The sequence below is a fragment of the Amblyomma mixtum genome, chromosome 8, assembly GCF_055824585.1.
Source record: "Amblyomma mixtum isolate Tamu chromosome 8, ASM5582458v1, whole genome shotgun sequence".
Classification (NCBI taxonomy): domain Eukaryota; kingdom Metazoa; phylum Arthropoda; class Arachnida; order Ixodida; family Ixodidae; genus Amblyomma; species Amblyomma mixtum.
In genome coordinates this window covers 51572559-51578942 of record NC_143019.1, presented here as the reverse complement: position 1 = coordinate 51578942, position 6384 = coordinate 51572559, and the positions used below count along the sequence as shown (strand labels likewise).

The 6384-nt window shown below is 49.9% G+C and overlaps 1 pseudogene; it reads right to left on the bottom strand.

Annotated features, from left to right (window-relative positions):
- Positions 1-2472: 2472 nt before the first annotated feature.
- LOC149332401 (nuclear pore complex protein Nup93 pseudogene) lies at positions 2473-6384 on the bottom strand (annotated as a pseudogene).

The following is a 6384-nucleotide window of genomic DNA, read 5'->3' as shown; positions in this document are numbered from 1 at the left end:
CACCTTCTCTACTTTCAGGGGAGAGGGAAGACGAAGAGCGGGTGGAAGAGGTGGAGAGGGTTCAGTGTGTCGCTGTGATTGCTGGACTAGATCAAGACAGTTGGGCTGGCGGCATGGCGTGTGTTGTACTGTGATTGATGAACTGCATCAAGCCACCCGCTCGTATGTTCTGAACTTAGGGGCAGAAGCAGCTGCTCTGTCCAGGGGGAACACTGTAGCCAACGCATGTTCTGCCGTGCCAATCACACTGATTGTCTTTTTTGTGTGTGGAACAGCAAGTACTGCAAGCTCTTGTGCATTACTGGTCAGCTGCCTACATTTGCCTTCTTTTTTTCATGGAGCCTAACTAATATTTGTTACAACTAGGGGTGTGCAAATATTTAACTTTCAAATATGAATCCAGTGCGAATATGAAGAGGAGGACGAGATACATTTATTGGAACTAACGAGATTATTGATCTCGTTAGACTGGTCGAGTGGGTGACCTCTTCATTCCTGGACTCTGCTGCTCAATGAACTTTAGCTAGACGAGTGCTGCTTGTCCCACCAGGGTCTCGCCAGACAGCTGTATTTCCCACCTCAAATGGAAAAAATTCCCCTGTGCCCCTTGGTTTCTGTGGCTGTTGGCTTCTGTCATGTTCAGTACAAAATAGTTTTCAGGAAAAGGTAAATGGACAAATGTTGTCCCTAATATTTTTTTTCAATGTAATGCACAGTTATTGCAACCGAAATTAAATAAAATGAGGCTGACTGGGCGCCATACAAATGAAAAAAACATGCATCTACAGATATTTATCTTATGATTAGACAGCATAACAGTATGCATTCTGTAAGACTGTCATGAAAAATGAGTGATAAAATGAAATCCATGAATTGACATGACTGGCAACTAAAAATACCATGTGAGTAGTAAAATATGATAAACTCGTATTTCAAGGGACCAGAAAAAAACGTAAATTATCCAAAGGTCGAGTTATCAAACGCCCCCACACCACAAAAAAATTTTAAAAATAAAAACTTGTGAAGGGCAAGACTCCGGTGACGCCTGAAGAGGAGGCTCCAGAGCGCAAACAGCGAAAAGCCTGTGACTGCAGTGTGCAGTTTCGGCGCGTTGGGAGAAAAATGTAGACATAAGCGAGGGAAACGGAGACACGGCTTCTAAAAAAAAATATAATAACTAGCCACGTGCCAGTCTGCGTCCAAAAGTGGCACCCAGCTCTGTTCGGACGCTGGCGAATGCACAGCCCATAGCCGCTCTCACCTTGGGCTGACAGCGAAACTATGCGGCCAGGCTATTCTGTCTAGACGCAGTTACTCTCCTTACGTCTTCACGCCTGCCGCTGTGCCATGCAATAGGCGTGATTTTACACTACCGTTTGCCTCACCGGTGACACCTCGACTCAGCCTACATTTGGGAGTCCCATGCTAAATTCCGCAAGTAGGCTTTCCTGCATATCATAACTGACCAAAAAAGAGAGCTGTGAAGGAAACAGGATGAGTGCCATAGGGGTAGGCTTGCACGTTTCCAAATTGCGACTGTTCGAAGCGGATGGGTCAGCCATTTCGTTATCGTGTGCGGTACGTGGGAAAGCCCATTGAGGACATGAGGTCCAAGCTTATAGCAGCGTCCGAATATGAGCGATCCACACGATAAACGACAAAAAAATAGTGGAGAGGACGCATCTGTACTGTTTTCCTGGCACTTTGAACTCGATATTTGGATAATTTGCCCAGATATTCGATCGCTCACAAATATTTGGGAATTTTCAATAGGTATCGCATCACTGCCACCCAGATGTAGTTCATGAGCACAAGTGGCAAGTATTCATGTACAGTCTAAAAAGTTCAGTATGCACAAATTTCATGTGAACTGCATGCTTCTCTTGAGTGCTGAATGCTGTCACCCAGTTCTTTGTTGAGCAATGTCAATGAGGTGATGCTAGTCAGCAAGATGAAGCACTAGCCAGGCCGCACTGATTAAAAGACCCTGCCCCAAAGATGGATTTGCTCCTATGCATAAACCACAGCCTGAGCTTGAGGACGATGCTTACATTAGAAATGGCATACAACCCAGTGCTAGCATACAGCCAAGCAGTCAAGTCGGGCTGAGCGAGTATCAAAAACTAGGTATGGCCCTCTGTTTCTGATGTTACATGAAGAAAATATGCTAGTAAAAACACTCTTTTTTAAGCCAGGAATGCGCATTTCATCACTGAAAAGGTTTTGCACTGGCATTAAACACCAGTAATATCAGAAATAAGGTTCTACTCATAGCACTCCGCACGACTTGCAATGGACAAATGGCGACCGACCGCAGCATGTTGCAAAACAAACTTGCGGTGCCAACATGCGGTGTTCCTGCGAATGAAAAGGAACAGGCGTGCGCGCACTCCCTGAACTTTTTTTCCCGCATTGGTGGCATGGTGATGTCCTTCGCGCTGTTTTTCTAACGATTAGACAAGGATGCACTGATGGGCATGCCTAGCATGGATACTATTTTTTGAGTCTTTCACAATGACTGGCTTCATTTCTTTTCAACACCAACAAAAGGCAATCAGAAAGTAGAGTGCACTGTTATGGTAAGAGAGACATGATTTATAAACGATGGTACCTGCTAGAGAAACCACTCGCACTTAGGACTGCTACCCATCACAGTAATGTCAAGTTCCAAAGAGCGGTGAACTCATGACCATTGATGAGCAGGCATTTATGGCTTGCTACAGGCACAGAAATTGAATTAAAAAAAATTATGGTCGATCTGCACAGTTAGGCCAAATGCGAATAAGTGCACTAGCAGTTCGGTTCTTCCCTTCAGTTCCGGCGTTCAGATAAAGTGTTCATGGATGGTTGTTCGTGTCTGTACACACACACACACCTAGGCAGGTTGCCCATGGTAGGTGAGCAGCTTGCCACAAAACCAGCTTCAGACAAACACACAACAGCGAAATGGGGGAATGGCCACTGTAAGGGCTAGCACACTAAAACTACGCCTAAGGAAATATGAAGGCAACAGCTGTGAAGGCCTGCATGTCTGCACGAAAAAAATTACTTAGGAACTTTAGCGGCTAAAGTGGTGAAAGGCGAAAGCCTGAGTGCTGAGTTCTGCTACGTGATTGTTCACTTCACATTCTGTTGGTGCATTAATTAACTGCCCATTAATGACACTTAATCTTTGCCTTTAGGAGTGGAACGCTGCAGCATGTTGTAGCGCTGCCAGAGAGTCCATGGAACACCACCACCAGTTCGATGATGCATGTGTTGCCCTTTGAACAAAACGCTTTTTGAGGAAAGGAAATGGCACTGTAATTCTCTGTCATCTCCATGGACCATAAAGGAAGGAAGGAAGTGGAGTGAAAGAAGAAAGAGAAAGAGGGGCTGTAATGAAGAAAATGAAAATTGTATTTGAGGAAAGGAAATTATGCAATATTTGAAAATTGTATTTGAGGAAAAGAAATTGCACGTCCATTCTAACCAGTCTGAAACACCAACAAATTTGCTAACACATCTTGGTCACGACAGTATGAGCCATTAAAGGCTTTCGCCTTAATAATGCCAATGCCTGGACAAGGCACATTGCCCAATTTTTGGTCCTAAGGCATGCTGCAAGTTGGCACCCCAAGCATGCTCTCATCACCATCTGCATGTTGAAAGTCAGAGCGCAAGAACACATGGCAAGCCAGTCAGACACTGATCACCTATACAAATGATAAGACAACAGAACATTTACCATGGTTCCCAAAGCTAGCTCACATGTGGCTGAAGCAACATAATGCAATGCATGGAAGGGAGCAGTGCCTCAGCTCATTAGCACTGCCATCTGAATGAGCCTGGCATTTGTGTCTCCTGGCATACTGTAGGGGACAGCTCCCGCAAACATGACGACGGCCTTTGCCTCTAAACGCAGCTCCTGCCGCCTCTTATCCCCTTCTGGCCCCTTCAGCTCCTTATACTGCCCGCACAACAAGTTCATCACAGCCAACAGGATGTCGGCCAATATACGCCGCACCTCCTCCGACCATTGCGAAAAGGCCGCGACACTCCTGTCGACTTGAGAGGGGTGAAATGGAATCAGGTCGAGCTTGCGGATGGTGTCCAAGGCGCGCACAGACTTGTTCTGGTGAGCAAAGGCGAAGAACCTTCCCAAATCCAGCAGTAGATAGAGGGCTGCTAAGGCTTCTGCTGATGCAGTGCTACCGATCTCCATGTAGCGAGTGGCAAGATCTACAGCCAGGTTTTGCAAACGTTCCCAAGCTGGCCCTGAGGCACTGGGCACGTGTTGTGCAAGAAGTTTGTTGAGAAGTCGGACGGCATCGTCGTGCTTCGTGCACAAGTCGTAGAGAGACACTGCTTCTTCGTAGAGACCCCTATTCTCACAGTCCCGTGCCACAGCTTCAATGAACTGCTCAGTGTCGACGAGGAACAAGTTAACAGCTCCGGGCCTTTTGGAGCCGTCGGGCTTGGTCTTGCCAAGCAGGGCCTCAAACTCCTTGGTCTCCAGCACAAGCTCACTGACACATGCCTTAAACAGGTTCTCACCATGGATGCCCTTCAGGTTCCGCAAAAAGTAGTAGTATCCCAGGGCCTCCTGTGGATCTGTCATCTCAAACTTTCGCGTGTAGCTGGTCACAAGGCGTGCCAAATTGAAGCAGTAGCCATAACCTGTCGGTGCCTTCGAGACAAGCGGCAGTTGTACGGACGCCGGTGGCATCAGAAGTCTCTCTTCATATAAAACAAGCGCCACATGCACGGCATGGCAGCGCTGTTGCTCCATGCGAGCCAAGAAATCCACAGCATGCTCAAACTGGCCTGTCAAGAACAGAACCCGGAAGTACAGGTACGGTTGGTGCACTGCCTCGAAGTGGTTTTCGCCGTACTCTTCCCGCAACAAGCGCTGCAGCTTGGACAGGGTAAGCCGATTCTGTGCCTGCTTCTGCTGTTCTTCGCCGAGCGTAGGGCCTTCGACGAGGCACAGTTTGAGCCAGAGGTAGTCCTCGCACGTCGTTGAAACTAGGGGGTGGTCCTGTGTGCCGTCACAGAGGCCCAGTATGCACAAGACGGCACGCTTGAACGGGTCGGCCAGAGAGGCACGCACAGAACGAAGGTACTTGTTTTCGTTTTCGCTGCAGGTACGAAGGTGACCGCGTTCGGGTGCCGCGTATGCCTCCAGGTAGGGGCAAAGCTCGTGGGCGCTGCCTGTAGCGTTTTGACTGATCTCAACTGCCGCTCGGCGGTCACCGCATCGCAGGCAGTAGTAGATGAGGGCCCACACGGGTAGGGCATCCAATTTACCGTCGTATTCCACCTCCTGCGGCATACTGTGAAGAACTCGGGACACTTTGAGGAAGCCCTTCACCAAGCTGAGAGTGTCTGTGTCGCCTCCGATCTCCTCCGTATGTAGCAGTAGCCCCCGCATGTAGCGGTCGTAGACTCGCTCCAGGTACTTCCGTGACTGGTTCACCAGGGTAGTCGGGCGCTCTGCGCTGCCCACGCTGCCCAGCGGTGTCTCCAGGATCGAGCAGACCATGTCCCACATGTCCATGGCGTTCCGGTCGTTGATCTCCTTGGAGACTGCCTTGAAGCGCTCCGCGAGCTTGGGTCGCGTGCCGCCCTTGATGACGCTCTCGTGGTAACGGTACACCTCGCGCGCGTACGCCACTTCGGCGGCCGACATAGTGCTGCGTATGTTCGGATCCAGTTGGAAGGTGGAACTCAGCTGGCCCGCCTCGGCCGCGGTGCTCACGTCCATGACTTCGCTCGACGGACCCACCAGGGAGTCGAGCAAGCGCTGCCTCTCGCGCTGCCATTCACTGGAGAAGGCGTCCCAGCTAAACTTGTCGAACTCTTCCTGGGTGGACTTGGCTGAGTCGGTGAACACGGACAGTATGGCGTTCTCACGTTCGTTACGTAGGAACGTTTGGATGTCGGTCTCGCGCACTTCTTCGACGGGTTCGAAAGTTGGCGCGGCCGTCAGGCCTTCTAGCTTCTGTGAGACCCGAGGGAGGTCAAAGCCCCGTGAGCCCAGCAGGATGGTCGCCTTGACATCGTTCGTGTCTTTGGCCGAAAGGTGTGCGGTCCGCGACCACAGCTGATGGCCCTCCTCGACGATTTGTTTCAGGTTGCGCTTCACTCGAGGCAGACACGTGTCGTCGATTTCGGCAGTAAGCTGCTCCGCTTGCTGGAGCAGCTCTCCAAAGCCTGCGCTGTCTTCTTCCATCATCGCCGGACTGATTGGTTGTCGTGCACTTTCACGCAGCACGCAAGACGCCTGTCAGCTGCAAATAACGCAGTTTAATTTGTCGAGCTCAAATGAAAAACAGCGCGCAATGACGCTTCCTTCGCACGCCGGCTCCATGCCGTACAAGATTCCGGCTCCCGCCCTGCTAT